The 19920-nt window shown below is 43.8% G+C and overlaps 1 protein-coding gene across 4 annotated transcripts in view; it reads right to left on the bottom strand.

Annotated features, from left to right (window-relative positions):
- The window catches only part of FUT8 (fucosyltransferase 8), a 486032-nt gene that overhangs the window by 428321 nt on the left and 37791 nt on the right, over positions 1-19920 (bottom strand). For all 4 annotated transcript variants that reach the window (XM_064374947.1, XM_064374953.1, XM_012438120.3 and 1 more), the window contains exon 2: positions 9055-9120. The gene's annotated coding sequence lies outside the window, so the exon portion shown is untranslated. The remainder of the gene's footprint in view (positions 1-9054; positions 9121-19920) is intronic.

The following is a 19920-nucleotide window of genomic DNA, read 5'->3' as shown; positions in this document are numbered from 1 at the left end:
CACCACCCCCAGGGCATTTTTGTAGTTTTTTTAAAGATGGGGTTTCATCATGTTGCCCAGGCTGGTCTTGAACCCCTGAGCTCAAGTGATCTGCCTGCCTTAGCCTTCCACAGTGCTGGGATTACAGGCATGTGCTACTGCACCTGGCCCAGACATTCCTTCCTTTTTTGTTTGTTTTTTGAGACGGAGTCTCACTCTGTTAACAGGCTGGAGTGCAGTGGCATGATCTCGGCTCACTGCAACCTCTGACTCCCTGATTCAAGCTATCCTCCTGCCTCAGCCTCCCAAGTAGCTGCGATTACAGGAGCCTGTCACCCACCACGCCCAGCTAATTTTTGTATTTTTAGTAGAGACGGGGTTTCACCATGTTGGCCAGGATGGTCTTGATCTCCTGCCCTCATGATCTGCCTGCCTTGGCCTCCCAATGTGCTGGGATTATAGGCATGAGCTACCACGCCTGGCCCCAGACATTCCTTTCTATTGACAATAACTCTTTCAACCAATTGCCAATCGGAAAATATTTGAATCTGCCTATGATCTAGAAGTCTCTGCTTCTAGTTGTCCTTTCTGGACAAAACCAGTGTGCAACTTATAGGTATTGATTGATATCTTATGTCTCCCTAAAGTGTATAAAACCAAGTTATAGGCCGGGCGCAGTGGGTCACACCTGTAATCCCAGCACTTTAGGAGGCCAAGGCAGGTGGATCACAGGGTAAGGAGTTTGAGACTAGCCTGGCCAACATGGTAAAACCCTGTCTCTACTAAAAATACAAATTTAACTGGGTGTGATGGCATGCACCTGTAGTTCCAGCTACTCGGGAGGCTGAGGCAAGAGAATCACTTGAACCCAGGAGGTGGAGGTTGCAGTGAGCCAAGACTGTACCATGGCACTCCAGCCTGGGTGACAGAGTAAGACTCTATCTCAAAAAAAAAAACAAAAGCTGTAGCCTGACTACCTTGAGAACACATTCTCAGGATCTCCTGAGGGCCGTGTCACCAGCCATTGGTAACTCATATTTGGCTCAGAATAAATCTCTTGAAATAGTTTAAGAGTTTGACTCTTCATCAATAGCAGCATGGGCTGAGCAAACCAGATGGGCATGCAGCGCTTTAGAGGACAACATGGGGCTATGCTAGTACCTCTGGATGCCCAGAGATGAGCTGTTCCCCATCTCTGGAGCTGCCAACTCAGAGCACATGGTGTTACATGGGTCCCGCCTTTCCATTCTCCTGCAATTCAGATTCTAGCTAAAGGAAATCAAGGAGAGAGGACGAGCATGAATGAATTTCCTACTGGATTAATTTTCCTGCATTACACAGAATGAGAGTCTAAGATAAAAATTATGTTCTGTTTTAGAAAATCAAAAATATATTCATACATATCTGAAACTATCTCATAAAATTAATGCCTGCTAATTATTAGAACTATCAAGTTTCCCAAAACTCAGCAAGACAGTATGGCTCCCTAAAAAGTAGCACAACAATCAATATGAAATAGATTTAATCAGCAGATATCTTTAAAATGGCAGTGTGCTTACAAGGAGTTTTGAGTAACATAAAAAAATTGAAAATTAAATATTGAGGCCAGGTGCAGTGGCTCATGCCTGTAATCCCAGCACTTTGGGAGGCTGAGGTGGGTGGATCACTTGAGGTTAGGAGTTCAAGACCAGCCTAGCCAACATGGCGAAACCCCATCTCCACTAAAAATACAAAAATTAACTGGGCATGGTGATGAGTGCCTGTAATCCCAGGTACTTGGGAGGCTGAGACAGAAGAATTGTTTGAAGCCAGGAGGCGGTGTTTGCAGGGAGCAGAAATCAAGCCACTATACTCCAGCCTGGGCAACAGAGTGAGACTTCATCTCAAAAATTAATAATAATAAATAAATAAATAAATATTGAAAAAGGGGTGTGGAAGCCCAGCATTATTGCAACACTGTCTGGGGGAGAAAGATACTGTGTCGGTTAGACTGGATTGCTATTCCAGGTTCTGGGTGGTGTCTCTGCAGTCAAACACCCAGAGTTCCTATGTTCTACTGTGAACTGGATGCATAGCCCATGAAGCTACTTAACTTGCTTTACTACAATTTGAAATTCACCAACGACAAACTTGGTTTTCCAAACACCTAAAGGAGAGAGGTGCAAATAGTAGTCACAAAGGCTCTTCTATGTTGAAAGGTGTGCCCTGCCCTGTAAATCCACCCATTGGTGTTCTGGTTTACAAATAAGTCTCTGGTGAGTTAATTAGTGGATGCTTCCTAGATAGGGTTGTCAGATTTAGCAAATACAAATAGAAATATTGGGCCAAGTGCGGTGGCGCACTCCTGTAATCCCAGCACTTTGGGAGGCCAAGGTGGGCAGATAACAAGGTTAAGAGATCGAGACCATCCTAGCCAACATGGTGAAACCTCGTCTCTACTAAAAATACAAAAATTAGCTGGGCGTGGTGGTGCATGCCTATAGTTCCAACTACTTGGGAAGCTGAGGCAGAGGTTGCAGTGAGCCAAGATCACACTACTTCACTCCAGCCTGGTGACAGAGTGAGACTCAGTCTCAAAAAAAAAAATATTGGGTCCAAGTGCAGTGGTTCATGCCTGTTAATACTAGCACTTTGGAAGGCCGAGTTGGGAGGATCACTTGAGGCCAGGAGTTCTAGAGCAGCCTGGACAACATAGTGAGACTCTGTCCCTACAAAAATTTAAAAAATTTAGCAGCTGGGCATGGTAGCACATATATGTAGTCTTAGCTGCTTGGGAGTCTGAGGCAGGAGGATCTCCTGATCCCAGGAGTTCAGGAGTGCAGTGAGCTACAATCGCAGCACTGCACTCCAGTCTGGGCGACAGAGACATACTCCGTCTCTAAAACAAAACAAATATTGTATGGGATATACTTATACTAAAAATTATTCATTGTTTATCTAAGATTCCAATTTTACTGGGCACCCTGTATTTTTCTGTCAACCCTACTAGAGCCTGCCCACTGCCAGGTATACTAATAAGATGGAGATCCCACATCTGCAAGGCCGAGGACCAGTCCGAGTCCCAAGACCACCCTCACCCAATATAAAGCTGCTCTCACATGGGGCCCACCTAAGTAACCCAGCCCAAGGTTAGGTTAGGCTAGGTTTAGACTTTCACTCACACACACACACACACACACACACACACACACATTCTTTCTCTCTCTCTCCCTCCTCTCTACTCTCTCTCCTTTTCTCTTCTCTCTTCTTTTTATAAGTATTTTTTTATTAAAAATCATTTTTAACTGACACAACTATACACACTTATGGGACACATAGTGATATTTCAATACATATATAGTGATCAGCAAATCAGGGTAATTAGCATATTCATCATCTTGAACATTTATTTTTTTGTTTGGTTTGGTTTAGAGATAGGGTCTTGCTCTGTTGCCCAGGCTGGAGTGCAGTGGCGTGATCATAGTTCATAGTTTACTGTAACCTCAAACTCCTGGACTTAAGCAATCCTCCTGCCTTAGCCTCCAGAGTAGCTAGGACTATATGCACTCATCACCACCTGGCTAATCAAATATTTATCATTTTTTTGTGTTGGGAACATTCAATATCCTCTTTGTAGTTATTTGAAACTGTATAATATACTGTTGCTAACTATAATCATCCTATAGTGCCACAGAACACTAGAATGTATTCCAACTTATTCCTCCTATCTAGCTGTCATTTAGTATCCTTTAACTAATCTCTCCCTATCCCCACTTTCCCCTACTTCCCCAAGCCTCTAGTATCCTCTGTTCTACTTTTTACTTCTATTAAGATCAACCTTTTTTAGTTTCCACATATGGGTGAAAACGTGTGGTATTTAACTTTCTGTTCAAATTATCTGGCTTATTTCATTTAACACAATGTCCTCCATTCCATCCATGTTGTTGCAAATGACAGGATTTTATCCTTTTTTATGGCTGAGTAGTATTCCATTGTGTATATACACCACATTTTCTTTACCCATTCATCTGTTGTTGGACACCTAGGTTGACTCCCTGTCTTGGCTATTGTGAATAGTACTACAGTAAACATGGGGGTGCAGATGTCTCTATGATACGTTGATTTCATATCCTTTGAGTATATACCCAGTAGGGGGATTGCTGGATCATATGAAAGTTCGATTTTTAGTTTTTGTTTTTTGAGATGGAGTCTCACTGTGTCACTGAGGCTGGAGTGCAGTGGCACAATCTCGGCTCACTGCAACTGCAACCTCCACCTCCTGGGATCAAGAAATTCTCCTGCTTTAGCCTTCTGAGTAGCTGGGACTATAGGTGCATGCCACCATGCCCAGCTAATTTTTTCATATTTTTAGTAGAGACAGTTTTTCACCATGTTAGCCAGCATGATCTTGATCTCCTGACCTTGTGATCCACCCGCCTTGGCCTCCCAGAGTGCTAAGACATAGGCATGAGCTACTGCGCCCGGCCTCAATTTATAGTTTTTTGAGGAAACTGTGTAGTGTTCTCCATAATGGCTATGCCAGTTTGCATTCCCACATAATAATCTTCATTTCTTCAAAACCTGCTATTTATTTATATACAAAGTAAACAACCTCCCTTATTAAGTGTTCCAGGATTTTGCCACCTGTTAATTCCAAGGCCAAATTTACAACTTGGACAATACGTGTATAAAATTGAAAGTCATTTATTGGTGGCGTCCAAGGAGGTAATGAACATTATTAACAACATCTATTATGTTGTAAGATTAGTTGCTTCCCTGCAGTAGCTAGTCAGATCTGAATTCTTATTAACTTTCAACAAAGAGAATTTTTATTCCTTTACCTGAATCTTCTCCTGATTTTTGCCTAAACCATAATCTTGGCCTTTACTATCCATTGCATCCTGAGATCCCTAGACTTCAGATCACCTTATAGAAAAATCAGTTAATGTATCTCTGTAGGGCCACCTAGGGAAAATTAAGTTAGGAAGATCACTACAGAATAAACAAGGGAGCAGGTTTGGACTGTGATTCAATGAGCAAAAAAGATCTCTTTGCTCTTTTCCCAAGCCAGCTCTCCTTTTCTTTTTCTCAGCACTAACATATTATAGGATGTCAGTATCTTTGTTTTTTGGGTTTTTTTTTTTTTTTTTTTTTTTTGAGACAGAGTCTCGCTCTGTTGCCCAAACCAGACTGCAGTGATGCGAACAGGACTCACTGCAGTCTCAATATCCTGGGCTCAAGCAATCTTCCTGCCTCAATCTCCTGAGAAGCTGGGACTAGAGGTGTACACCACCGTGCTGGGCTAATTTTTAATTTTTTTGTTTTTGTTTTTGAGACAGGGTCTCGCTCTGTTGCCCAGGCTAGAGTTCTCAAGCGATTCTCCCGCCTCAGCCACCAAAGTAGATGGGACTACAGGTGTCTGTCATCATGCCCAGCTAATTTTTGTATTTTTAGTAGAGATGGGTGAGTTACTGGCTAGTCTTGAACTCCTGACCAAAAGTGATCTGCCCACCTCTGCTTCCCAAAGTGCTGGGATTACAGGTGCGAGCCACCGTGCCCAGCCCAGGATGTCAGTATCTTATACTTGACTGTGGCTTACCTTTATCTTCTTCTAAAAAGGTTTCTGCCCTCTCTAGAGAGACAATATTGATTCCTTATCCCCAGATCAGATGGAGTTAAGTTCACGCTACTTGACTCAAGCCATCATCAACCTCTTCCATTCTAGACATAAAGTGCAATGCTTGCTAAGGAACTAAAGAGTCTCTCTGGTAAAGTGTGATTTAGGTGATTCTTCTAGAATTTGGGTTTTAATTCATGGCTGGCATTTCTGAAGTAGTTTAGGGTGAGCATCTGAAATAAATGAGTCATCTCAGTCCTTCTATTTCTTCTATTTCCCATTATTTTCTAGCTTAAACATCTCGGGACTAAAGATTAATTTCTCCTCCCAGTGCTGGCAACGGGCAAGTCATTCTGTAAAATATATTGGGAAATTAATGGACTTCCATTTGGGGAGAAGTAAACAAAAGTAGATAATATATATGCCTGTTTATCTATAGACACACAGTATTGGGAGCTGAAGAATGAATAGTTCTAAGCCAGGCTTGTTGTTAGGTTAAAAAAAAAACCCCAACCAGCCAACCACCAATTTGGTTTTTCTCAAGCTGTCAGCTGAAGCAGAGAGAAGTAAAATGTTAAGTTGAGGGGTGTTTTAAGGAGCAAAGAAGATGCTAAACTTGTCCCCATATTCTCCACCAAGTCAACCCTCCTTACATGACAGGGAGAGCTGCACTCAGACCCTGGATGCCCAGGGAGAAATTGGGAGGAATTTCTGCTCCCAATGCAGGTAGGATCTGGTGGTTTGGTGAAATATATGTGGTTAAGAAACCTTCTCAGGTTAGGCCAGGCGCCGTGGCGCACACCTGTAATCCCAACACTTTGGGAGGCTGAGGCGGGCAAATCATGAGATCAAGAGATGGAGACCATCCTGGTGAAACAATGGTAAAACCTCATCTCTATTAAAAACACAAAAATGAGCTGGGCATGGTGGCACATGCCTATAGTCCCAGCTACTTAGGAGGCTGAGGCGGGAGGTACTTGAACCTGGGAGGTGGAGGTTGCAGTGATCCGAGATTGTGCCACTACACTCCAGCCTGGCAACAAAGTGAGACTGTCTCAAAAAAAAAAAAAAAAAAAGGAAAAGAAAATGAAAACCACCTCAGATTAATCACCTGAGTGCTTTGGGAGACAGAGGTTGCTAGCTGCCAGAGCACTCAGAGGCAAAAGGACACTGAGGCTTTATAAAGGCTCCTTCCATGGTAGGCACTTGACAGCAGTCATAGCAACCTACAATATCAGCCTCAGCGTTTACTCTTCCCCTGCTCCAGAGTACAAAATATCTCCCTAGATATTGCATAAAAACACTGTGAGAACCATTCAACCAACTTCTGTATAAATGTAGTCATCATACTACATAAGACATTTTGTTAGCTAACATTAGTACGGCACCCTACAGTTTGTAAAGTAAGCTCAGATCCATGCTTTTAATTGATCCAGTTGCACACAAGCCTTATCATGATGTTCTATGATCTTGAGCCATCAGTAAATAGTGGCGGGGCTGAAGTTCTCCAGAACATGTCTCAGTCAGGGAAACCCTTCGATATGGTCTTACAAAGAAATAGCAGTTTATTTGATAACTGAAAAGACAGAGGGTCTTGCTCTGTCACCCAGGCTGGAGTACAGTGGCTCAATCATAGCTCACTGCAGCCTTGAACTCCTGGGCTCAAGTGATCCTTCCACCTCAGCTTCCTGGGTAGCTGGGACTAGAGGCGCACACCACCACACCCAGCTAGTTTAAATTTTTTTTGTAGAGGTAGGGTCTTGCTATATTTCCCAGGTTAGTCTTGAACTCTTGGCCTCAAATAATCCTCCTGCCTTGGCCTCTCAAAGCACTGGGATTACAAGCATAAGCAACCACACCTAGCCATAAGGTATATTTAAAACAAAAGGTAATTGGTGTTGGCAGATAAAGCTCAAGAAAGGTGCAGGTACCCAGGTCCTCTGCTCTCCCTGGATCCTGTAGAGAGGTGGGCCTTTTAGGTGCAGCTGGATGCACCATCAAACATCTGAGGACGGACCCCTGGTGGCTCTTCCTTTTCATAGGTCAGCTTGAGAGGGCCTTTGCTGTGGTGGGATAAGTATTTCAGGGTTCAGACACTCATCCACATGAGCTTAGGGGCCCATAGCTTAAGAAGTACTATGAAATGCCCAGCTAGTATCTTCAGGACTTCTGGTATCATAGGAAGTTGAAGCTGGGCACAGCCAGCCTCTCTTCTTGGGGAAAGAGGAAGCTAGCCCACTGCCAGGCAACCCCAAAAAGAATTATTGGGACCATTCATTGGATATTCCTATTTGTCACACCACACTTTCCACCCATATCCCCCAAACCTAGCTAAGTACTTAGTACATAAAAAGTACTCAAAAAATAACTACAAGCCAGGCGTGGTGGCTCACGCCTATAATCCCAGCACTTTGGGAGGCTGAGGCAGGTGGATCACTTAAGGTCAGGAGTTCAAAACCAGCCTGTCCAACATGGCGAAACCCCGTCTCTACTAAAAATACAAAATTAGCCGGGCATGGTGGTGCACGCCTGTAATCCCAGCTACTCGGGTGGCTGAGGCAGGAGAATCGCTTGAACCTGGGAGGCGGAGGTTGTAGTGAGCCAAGCTTGTGCCACTGCACTCCAGCCTGGGCAACAAGAGCAAAACTCCATCTCAAAAAAAAAACAAAAACAAAAAACTACAGCTACCACTAATTGAGGGCCTATTGCATGCAAGTGACTTGGCATATTTTATCACTAGTTCTCACAATGATCGTGCAAGATAGGTATTATTAGCTACATTTTATAGATAAGGAAACAGAAGCTAAGGTGAAGTGAGCTGCTCAGTAGTATAGATGGAGCTGCAGCTCCATCTGTCTCTCTGTCTCTGTTTCTTTCTCATCTGTGGGTAGGTTCCTATCACTTCCTTTCCTGGTCCATGCCTTGGGTGCCTTCCTGCTGAAATGTGCTTCACCAGTGAGGCCTCCTGATCGTTCTGCATCATCACAAGCTGGCCTGGATTATTTTTCTCACCTCCACTCAGTCTAGTTTGCTCTATACCTTCCAAACCCAGCAGGGACTTGAAAGCAGTGTTCATCTGCTGTTAGTAAAAGATCCAAGTAAGAGAAACGAAAGCTAAACCAGGAGCAGAAACAAAAGGAAAAGATAGAAGCCAAACCTGGTTTCTTGGCAGGGCCAGGGCCCTTAGGGACAGAATGACCCAAGGTCAGTCAAACCTGGACCCTAAAGCAGGAAGGGCCTCTGGCCTTTTCACTCAGCAAGATGCCCAGGGAACAACCCAGAACATAGTGAATCTTGCCTAGGACAGTGTTACATTCCCCAGGGACTTGTAAGCCCTAACAATCACTATCCTCCTCCCCCTCCTCCTCATCAAACACATTTATTAAGTAGCCTAATTATTAAAAAAGGCAGGTGGAAGAGAAAGGTGGGAAATTGGAGGGTTGAATCAAGCTTTTTAAAAAGCCAGAAAAATGACTCACTGTGTATAACACTTCATTTGGAGAAAAAGGTGGATGTTCCTGATCCAGCCAGGTGCATTGTTAGACCTATAGGGGAGAGATAGGGAAACAGAACATTTTTTTCTCTCTCTCAGTCACAACTACTATAAGCTCAGAGCTGAACTGCTAGGCCTCTAGAATAAATTCAGAGGATTTATTCTTCTACAAGGGCCAGAAAACTGACAGAATCACAGGCAAGAATAATATCTGTTCAAGTCAATGTTTAGAAGATCAGAAGTGTGAAGACATTTTATTAGCAAATCCACCAGATTTTCTTCTTAAGGTAAGAAATTATGCTCTATTTCGTTTTCTTTCTTTTTTCTTTTCTTTTTTTTTTTTTGAGACGGAGTTTCACTCTTGTTACCCAGGCTGGAGTGCAATGGCGTGATCTCAGCTCACCGCAACCTCCGCCTCCTGGGTTAAGGCAATTCTCCTGCCTCAGCCTCCTAAGTAGCTGGGATTACAGGCACGCGCCACCATGCCCAGCTAATTTTTTGTATTTTTAGTAGAGACGGGGTTTCACCATGTTGACCAGGATGGTCTCGATCTCTTGACCTCATGATCCACCCGCCTCGGCCTCCCAAAGTGCTGGGATTACAGGCGTGAGCCACCACGCCCGGCTTTTCTTTTTTTTTTTTTTGAGGTGGAGTCTCACTCTATTACCCTGGCTGGAGTGCAGTGACGCAATCTCAGCTCACTGCAACCTCTGCCTCCTGGGTTCAAGTGATTCTCCTGCCTCAGCCTCCCTAGTAGCTGGGATTACAGGCACTCATCACAATGGCTGGCTAACTTTTATATTTTCAGTAAAGACAGGATTTCATCATGTTGGCCAGGCTGGTCTTGAACTACTGACCTCAGGTGATCCACCCGCCTCAGGCTCCCAAAGTGCTGGGATTACAGGCATAAGCCACCACGCCCAGTTATTTAGTTAAATCCTGGGATGGAGCCCAGTGTCTGACACAGAGCAGATGCTCAGTAAATGTTTGCTAGGGCCAGGCATAGTGGCTCGTGCATGTAATATCAGCACTTCAGAAGGCGAAGGCAGGAGGATAATTTGAGCCCAAGGGTCCAAGATCAGCCTGGGCAACGTAGCAAGGTCCCCATCTCTACAAAAAATTTGTAAACAATTATATTGAAAAGTTTACTAGGACAAAATTGAAGGCAAGAGCTGAGTGTTGTACAGTTTTGTATTCCACTCAGTGCCCAGCACTAAGTGAACGAGTGCCTGCAGGCATTAATGAATGAGAAATGCACTTTTTGATTTGCCTTTGAAGGAAAGCATATGCCTTTGCAAGCAGTGGTATCATCTTCCTAATTATCCAAGAAGTCTGTGTTATCTTCTTAATTTCATTTTGGTTTTGTTCCCTTAGAAGACAGAGCTTTTGCTAAACGAATCTGGCTGCTAAAAAGAAACAGTTCTGCTGGCTTTTCTTCCTCTTCGTGTTGAGTCAAACAGTCCTGATCTTCTGGAGCCATCAGGTATTTCCTATGTTCTTGTCTGTGCACAGGTCAGGATTCTCCCCGGAGCTGGTCTAATTTGCCTCCAACTTTCCTGGTCCTCCTCCCTTCGAATCTCACTTCTCCTCCTTGTTCTTTTTTTTTTTGAGATGGAGTTTCGCTCGTTACTCAGGCTGGAGTGCAATGGCGCTATCTCGGCTCACCGCAGTCTCCGCCTCCTGGGTTCAGGCAATTCTCCTGCCTCAGCTTCCTGAGTAGCTGGGATTACAGGCACGCACCACCATGCCCAGCTAATTTTTTGTATTAGTAGAGACGGGGTTTCACCATGTTGACCAGGATGGTCTCGATCTCTTGACCTCGTGATCCACCCGCCTCGGTCTCCCAAAGTGCTGGGATTACAGGCTTGAGCCACCGCGCCCGGCCTCCTCCTTGTTCTTTGTTTTGCCCGAGTTGAGTTTTGATCCCTTTTGCCCAGCAGCTCCCTGCCTCTCCCAATACAGTAAATCTCATCTCTCTCAGTCTAGCACATTTACATGGAAAGTACTTAATACATCTGGATCATATGGGTAGCCAAGAAAGTACATAGTGTGTGTGGGGAAAACTGAGGTAGGAGCAGGGAGAGGCAAGAACCTTTTCTCTGAAGAGTCCTGAGTGCGTCCGGGCGCGGTGGCTCACACCTATAATCCCAGCACTTTGGGAGGCCGAGGTGGGTGGATCATTTGAGGTCAAGAGTTCAAGACGAGTCTGGCCAATATGATGAAACCCCGTCTCTACTAAAAATACAAAAATTAGCCAGGCGGTGGTGGCGCACGCCCGTAATCCCAGCTACTCGGGGGGCTTAGGAACGAGAATTGCTTGAGTTTGGGAGGCAGAGGGCGATGAGTTGAAATCATGCCTCTGCACGCCAGTCTGGGTGACAGAGTAACACCTTGTCTCAAAAAAAAAAAAAGAGTGTTCTGAGTGGACGGATAGTGGGGATCAGTGACAGGCTTTCTTTTCACGAACAGAAACAGGTACGAGTCACTGAATAGGCTTCATTTAGGAGACGAAGTGTATTTCATTCTATCAGCTCCCTTCACAAATACATAAAAGCTCCCTGTTTTACAGCTGAGGAACTGAAACTTAGAGAGGTTAGGAGACTTCCTGCCCACACCTTCAGGCTGAGCTAGGTACCCCTCTTCTAGGCTTCTCTCAGGGGACCTCTGTCTTAGCGTTTATCACACTGTGATACAGTTACTTACTTATGTCTTTTTCTACTCAATTTTCTGTGCACTCACTGAAGGCAGGAACGGTGTCTTTCATTTCCATGATTCTCAAGGATAAAGCCCTCAATAAATGTTTACCAAATGAATGACTTGCCCAAGGTCACACTGCTAAAACGTGGCAGAGCTGGGACCAGAAACAAGACCTCTGTCTCCCCAGATCCCATATCCTTGTTGTTCTCCTGGGACATTTTCTGGAAGAAAGTGACCTGTGGACCTATAAAGAAGCTAATCAAGCATTTGGCAGGTTTGTGAACTATACTGAGAGGGTTTTTTGGTTTTTTTTTTTTAACTTTCATTCTCCTTTCTTTTTGCTATTGTCAAGAATTCTAGGCAGTTACTCAGAGCTGAGCCAGGCGGGTCACTTCTATAATCCCTGCTCCCAAAATAGCTGAATTCATCATGTCTTCAGAGGGGGAGGCTTTGCCGATGAAAGTGAGGGCTGCAAATCTCCACAGATGGCTTTCTCGCTGCCTCTCCTGCCCGCCTGCCAGGTGTGAACAAACACTTTGAAGTAATTTGGGGATGCCTGAGAGGAAATGTCAAAGGCTGTGCTTCATGGTTCTTAAAACATTGGAGAGTTCTGATCTTGTTGGTCCCGAACAACTAGGCTGGAAATCTCATGAGAAAAGCCTTGCTTCTTTTCTCATCTGGTCACACATGTTGATGATAGAGGGTCCGTTCTTGTCAACCACAAGCAAGATGCTAGCATTTAACTTCGATAATGTGAATACGGCCAGACAGAGAAGAAAGAGGTGCCAGGCCTGCACTGCCACCAACAGTAGAAAGGATTGTCTGACTTCAAAGGAAAACCCAGAATAGAAAGGCAGTAGAGACATGGGGCCTGAGAACTGTGTTTGTAGTGGTCAAGAGCCCAGGCTCTGGCCAGGTGCGGTGGCTCACGCCTGTAATCCCAGCACTTTGGAAGGCTGTGGCGGGCGGATTGCCTGAGGTCAGGAGTTCGAGACCAGTCTGGCCAACATGGTGAAACCCCACCTCTACTAAAAATACAAAAAAAATTAGCTGGGGGTAGTGGTATGTGCCTGTAATCCCAGCTTCTTGGGAGGCTGAGGCAGGGGAATTGCTTTAACCGGGGAGGTGGAGGTTGCAGTGAGCCAGGATCACACCACTGCACTCCAGCCTGGGTGACAGAGTGAGACTCCGTCTCAAAAAAGGAGTCCAGGCTCTAGGGTTAGATCTGCCTGGGTTCCAAGCTTGGTTCTACCACCTCCTAGTTACCTTACCTTGGGCAAGTTACTTAACATTGCTGTGCTTCATTCTCCTGTGCCAAAAGTCATGAAAATCAATGAGCTAATCCATGAAGTTTCATCACTCTCCATTTGCCCTTCCAGTTCCATTCTATATCCATTTCTTTATCCCTGCTCTGTGCCCTAAGAGACCAGCCTCTAAGACTGTATCACCCAGTGTCCTTTGCTCTCTGGCTTCTAGTTGGATTCATTCAAAGGAGTTACTGGCAGAAGACACTGGCTACTCAGAAGAATAAGAAAAAGCCCAGAGTGTTTATTCCCCTGGCTTTCACAATGCTGGGTCACCATTTCAACAGAGGCTGCATACCTCTACCTCCATCCCTAGCCACTGTCAGGCAGCCCCCTTCCTCAAAGAAGCTCCATAAGGGTCCTGTTAACTCTGCTCTCTCCTCTTACTCTTTCAGACCTAGAGACGCTAATGGCCTCAGCATTCCTTCCTGAGCACCCTAATCCTGTGCACACTTCTGCATATCATTCCTATTTTAAATTCTCTTCACTTTACCATTTGAGTGTTCCATTTGTCTCCTTTCAGGACCTTGACTGATGTGCCTGATAAGTATTCAGTAAAACTTTCCTATTTCTCTTCCTTCTCCTTCTATTCTTTCATTATTCTCATCACCCTTTTAATTCTTTTTATTATGATCTCAATATAAAGCAGAAGAGCTGGAGGAGATTGTATTTGTTTTCTACTGTTGTATAACAAGTCACACAACTTAGAGCTTAAAACAACACACACTTATTATTTCACTGTTTCTGGGGATCAGCTGGGTTCTCTGCATTCAGCATCTCATTAGGCTGGGTGTTGGCCAGGGCTGCAGTCTCATCAGAAGCTTGGCTGGGGAAGGATCTACTACCAAGATCCCTCTGGTTCTTGATAGAATTAATCTCTTTGCAATAGGACTGAGGTCTCAGTTTACCTGCTGGCTACTGACAGCTCCTAGGGGCTGCCTACTGTTCATCACCATGTGACCCTCTCTGTTAGGTTCTCTCACCCCATAGCAGCTTATAACCTCAAGATTGGCAGTGGGGAGAGTTTCTCTGACTTCAGAGAGGTCCTAATCACTCTTTAAAGGGCTTTCTTCTGACTAAATCAGGCCTACCCATGATAATCTCCCTTTTTATGAACTCAAAATGAACTGATTTGAGACCTTAGTTAAAATGCAAAATCCCTTTGCCTTGCCATGTAATGTAACCTAATTAAGGGAGTGACATGCCTTTACCTTTGCAGGTCACAGGTTCTATCTCTGGTTTAAGGGAGGGGGATTACACAGAGGTGTGGATACGAGGAGACAGGAAGCCATCAGCAGTCACCTTAGAGTCTGTCTGCCACAGAGGTCTCATCAGAAGGTGGGGTAATACTCATTCAGGAGCTTCTTTGATAGTTTTTTTTTTTTTTTTTTTTTTTTAAAGATGGGGTTTCTCCGTGATGGCCAGGCTGGTCTTGAACTCCTGACCTCAGGTGATCCACCCACCTCGGCCTCCCAAAGTATAGCTTTTTACTGAGATCAGGAAGGGGCTCTTGCCAGCAGGAAAGGACAGGGCCCAACGCAAATTAAGCACTTGCTCTGGGCTCTGCATTGTGCTCTCCTCCACTTTCCCCTTGGTCCTCTAACGTCCCTGTGAGTGTCCACTACTATCCCCACCTTCAGAATGAGGAGGCTGAAGAGCAAAGGGGTTGAAGCAACTCACCCAAGGCTACCAGATACCCCCTCTTAAATTTTTAAGGTTTTCGGCTGGGCATGGTGGCTCATGCCTATAATCCCAGCACTTTGGGAGGCCAAAGCAGGTGGATTTGTTTTGTTTTGTTTTGTTTTGTTTTTGAGACGGAGTCTCACTCTTTCACCAGACTGGAATACAATGGCACAATCTCGGCTCACTGCAACCTCCATCTCCCAGGTTCAAACAATCCTCCTGTCTCAGCCTCCCAAGTAGCTGGGACTACAGGCACATGCCATGATGCCCAGCTAATTTTTTGTATTTTTAGTAGAGACAGGATTTCACCATGTTAGCCAGGATGGTCTCAATCTTTTGACCTGGTGATCCACCTGCCTCAGTCTCCCAAAGTGCTGGGATTACAGGCATGAGCCACTGTGCCCAGCCAAAAACAATTCTTAAGGTTTTCAACAGGAAATAACAAAAGTTGTAGAGGTCAATGTTTGAGAACTAAAAGGGGCTCTCCATATGCATTCATCTTTTCCACAGAGTTGGCATCTTTGATTTCAGGAAAGGGGAATACAGAATTTTTTTTTTCCAGAAAGAATTTGCTGGCTGGGTGTGGTGGCTCATGCCTGTAATCCTAGCACTTCAGGAGACCAGGGTTGGCTGATCACTTTGAACTCAGAAGTTCAAGACCAACCTGGGCAACATGGCAAAACCCCATTTCTACAAAAAAAAAAAATACAAAAATTAGCCCAGCATGGTGGTTTGCACTTGTGGTCCCAGCTACTTAGGAGACTGAGGCTGGAGATCATGCCACTGCACTGTGCAACAGAGACTCTGCCTCGAAAAAAAATAAGAAGAAGAATTGCTAACACATAGCACAAACACTTATGAACTGTACCTGGAAAATACAGTTAAAATTCTCAAGTAGATGAAAAAGCCACCACCCTTTTTACTTGTCAATGAATGCTTCCTTTCTGTTCAGGATACATATGAAAACAATCACAATTTACTATGTACGTAGTGTTTTCAACCTTTTAAAGCATATTTGCATGTATTCTAAAGCTTTGTGCTTTTTTCCCTTTTAACTGGACCTAGAAACCTCCAAAAGGCATAAACATTTAGCTTCAGAAGCTTTGGGATGGCATGACTGTTTCGAGGGGGAAAAAAGCCTAACTTTCCACAAACGCCAAGAACTTGCAGAGATGACTCTTAGGTTGCGTCTAGTACACTCATTAGGAAAGTATTTACTGGCCACCGTAGCCAGTCCCTAATGTGGAGCCTCTGCACAGAAGGCACGTCATACAAATTTGTGGAATGACTAAACTAATGAATGCGTTTTCTGTTTCCTTGCCTTTTTCTTATTTCCTCATAAACGTTTTCTCATTTTTTTCCTTGTTTCTTTTAATTTAAAAAGTATTCTATAGGCTTATTGCAAAAACAAAATAAAATCCAAAAATGTATAAAATAAAAAATGAAAATTCACATCCTTCAGACTGTTTTTTTTTTTTTTTTTTTTTTCAGAGATAACTACCATGGCCAATTTGATGTATATTTGTATTGCTAGAATAAGCATTTTGACTGGGCATGGTGGCTCATGCCTGTAATCCCAGCACTTTGGGAAGCTGAAGCAGGCAGATCACCTAGGGTCATTTGAGACCAGACTGACCAACATGGAGAAACCTCATCTCTCCTAAAAATGCAAAATTAGCCGGCACACACCAGTAATCCTAGCTACTTGTGAGGCTGAGACAGGAGAATCACTTGAACCTGGGAGGCACAGGTTGCAGTTAGCTGGGATGGTGGTTTTGGACTCCAGTCTGGGCAACAACAGTGAAACTCGGTCTCAAAAAAAAATAGAAGCATTTGATATCTAATTATTTGCTCCTTAGTCCAGCTTGTTGCATGGATGCCTCATTCCTCTTAATGGCCTCTCTGTATTTGTTAGCATGTGTAGCAGACACTGTCTGTGTTATGCACATATCCTCTTAGAAACTCTTATCGTTTCCACATGTAACAGCCTGACTTCCAGTGGCCAGTCCCTCCATCTTGTTTGCATTAGTCCGTTTTCACACTGCTATAAAGAACTACCTGAGATAAACAAAAGAGGTTCACAGTTCTGCGTGGCTGGGGAGGCCTCAGTAAACTTACAATCATGGCGGCAGGAGAGAGAGAGAGAGAGAGAGAGAGAGAGAGAGAGAGAGAGAGAGAGAGAGAGAGAGAGAGAGAGAGAGTCCATGGTGGGGAAGGAGAACCAGACACTCAAAACAACCAGATCTCATGTGAACACTATCAGAAGAACAGTAAGGGGAAGTCATGACTCAATCACCTCCCACCAGGCCACACCCCAATCTCAGATTACAATTCAAAATGGGATTTGGGTGGGGACGCAGAGCCAAACCATGTCATTGTTAGATGCTCCCTCCAGCCACGAATTAGTTTGCCCGTGGATGGTTGGCTGGAAGTACTTAGGAATTAATAGGTCTCTGGAAGACAGCATTTAGCCAATGACTAAAAGTTGTAGGAGTATAAATACTCCAGCTCTCTGACCCCTTGGCTAGGTTAATTCTGAGGCATGTGCTTTGCACATGTTTTTGGAATTTCCCTAAAAGATGAAACTCTAGTTGCTTATCTTTATAACTAGCTTAATAACACACCCTTCATTGATTACCTGCCCTTCCCTGTATCACTTCCTCATTTCCCTACTTACGCTTCCCAAACATCTTGCACTTGAATCCTACTTACAAGGTCTGATTCTGAGAGAACATAAACTAAAACAGCACGGATATGCTGTGGTTAATTTCATCATTTCTTATTAATGGCCCTTTTTAGGTTGCTTCTGATTTTCGACAAAAATAACACTGCAAGAAAATCTTCATCCATGTGGCATAAAAAATGTTCACATATTCCTAAATTTTAATTGTTAGGTCAAAGGGAACAAACATTTGGTATTTAAGAGATACTGCCAAACTGGATCCCCAAACGGTTTTATTAATAATGTTCTTACCAACAGTTTATTAGAATGTACCTTACCCTACCTCTTGCTGACATTGGGTATTTTATTTATAAGTATTTTAAGGCAGGGTGCAGTGGCTCATGCCTGTAATCCTAGCACTTTGGGGGGCCAAGACAGGTGGATCATGAGGTCAGGAGTTTGAGAACAGCCTGACCATTGCACTCAAGCCTGGGTGACAGGGCGAGATTCCGTCACACACACAAAAAAAAGTATTTTAAATATTTCTCTGATCAATTAAACAAAAATAGATGTACTCTAATTTAGGCTTGTTGTAGCACATTTTGATTTGCATTCCTCAGATCAATTAGGACAAACGTTGCAGCATTTCAGGTAGTTATCAGATGATAGGATGAGAACACATAGAAAACATACACACTCAATGTAGAAAAAATTAAGGTCTGGATTTAACTAGCTGACTATATAAAATCTTATCAGCAGTGGATTGGCTGCATGGAGCAAAGGTGGATGTCTCCAAGCAGCTTTCCCGGGTCCCCAGGCCTCAGGGTGGGGCACACTATGCACCCAAGGGGAGTCAAACCAGGTGTGGAAAAGTTCAAGTCTTTCCATGCTTTAATCTCGCTATACCCAGGGTTTTTACCGCCTTTTAAGAAGACCTTTACACACACAAGCCATGTTTCTGTCTACAGTGATGTTATCAACCTTGTGTTCTCCTGGCTCTTGAAACAAACTTAACATGTTCAGCTGTCCTTGAACAATGACTGCCTGTACCTTTCTAACTCTCTGGAAAGCTCACTTCCCTGAAGACCACCCTTTGCCTATGATTTTATTTTTACTTTCTAAAGGCAGAGAATGCAGCCTATGATTTAATACTCTTGTTTGGATGGTTCTAAAGCTGAGTGTAAATCTGAAAACCACAACTAAAAATCTATTTCCCTAAAATCATCTGTTCATATGCCCAATGAAAATTTGTATTTCTTATGTGATTGGCTTGTTCATATTCTTTGTCCATTGTTTTAATTGAATTGTTTTTGTTTTTTATATTTATTTGTTGAATTTTCTTTTTTTTTTTTTTTTTGAGATGGAGTTTCACTCTTGTTGCCCAGGCTGGAGTACAGTGGCGTGATCTTGGCTCACTGCAACCTCTACCTTCCGGGTTCAAACAATTCTCCCACCTCAGCCTCCTGAGTAGCTGGGATTACAGGTGCCCACCACCACGCCCAGCTAATTTTGTATTTTTAGTAGAGACAAGGTTTCATTCACCATGTTGGCTAGGCTGGTCTAGAACTCCTGACCTCAGGTGATCCACCCATCTCAGCTGTCCAAAGTGCTGGGATTACAGGAGTCAGCCTGGCTGAATTTTTTTTTATATGTTGTATTAATCCTTTGCTTGTTATAAATATTATAAATATTTCCTCTTCATCTGTTGCTTGTCATTTGTCTTTGTTTACAGTGGTTTTTCATTTTTATTCAGTCATATCGTTAGATCTTTTCATTTGTGATTTGGGTTTTGTTTCTTGCTTAGGAAGGTCATTCATTCCTCCTCAAAGATCATAAAAATAATCTCCAATTTTTTTCTTCTAGCACTTTATAGCTTTGTGGGGTTTTTTTTCTTAACACTTAGCTCTTTATCCAGAATGTGTTTTTGTGGACAATGTGAAACAATCTACCCAGGGAATTTTATGATTTTTTGCTGCCACTGTAAGTGAGGTATTTTTCCCATCACATTTTCTGAGTGGTTATCACCAGCATATAGGCTACACATTTACTTTGAAGGTACAATTTTATCATCTCCCACTGTCTCATCTCAGCAGGAACTCGATCTTTGTGTTGAAGGACGACCCTCTCAGACTAGTCAGTATGCCTGCTATGTAGCCATTAAACAAATACAGCTTGAGTATCCCTTAATTGAAATGCTTGGGACCAGAAATGTTCTGGATTTTTCTTTTTTTTTTTTTTGAGTTGGAGTTTCGCTCTTGTTGCCTAGGCTGGAGTGCAATGGCGCAATCTCTGCTCACTGCAACCTCTGCCTCCAGGGTTCAAGCGATTCTCCTGCCTCAGCCTCCCGAGTAGCTGGGATTACAGGTGCCTGCCACCATGTCCAGCTAATTTTTTATATTTTTAGCAGAGATGGGGTTTCACCATGTTGGCCAGGCTGGTCTTGAATTCCTGCCCTCAGGTTATCCACCCGCCTCAGCCTCCCAAAGTGCTGGGATTACAGGCGTGA

Source organism: Aotus nancymaae, unplaced genomic scaffold, assembly GCF_030222135.1.
Source record: "Aotus nancymaae isolate 86718 unplaced genomic scaffold, 86718_ANA_hifiasm-v0.15.2.pri h1tg000011l, whole genome shotgun sequence".
In the NCBI taxonomy this organism is placed as follows: Eukaryota; Metazoa; Chordata; class Mammalia; order Primates; family Aotidae; genus Aotus; species Aotus nancymaae.
Note: the sequence above shows the minus strand (reverse complement) of the source record. Positions and strands in the feature narration are given on the sequence as shown.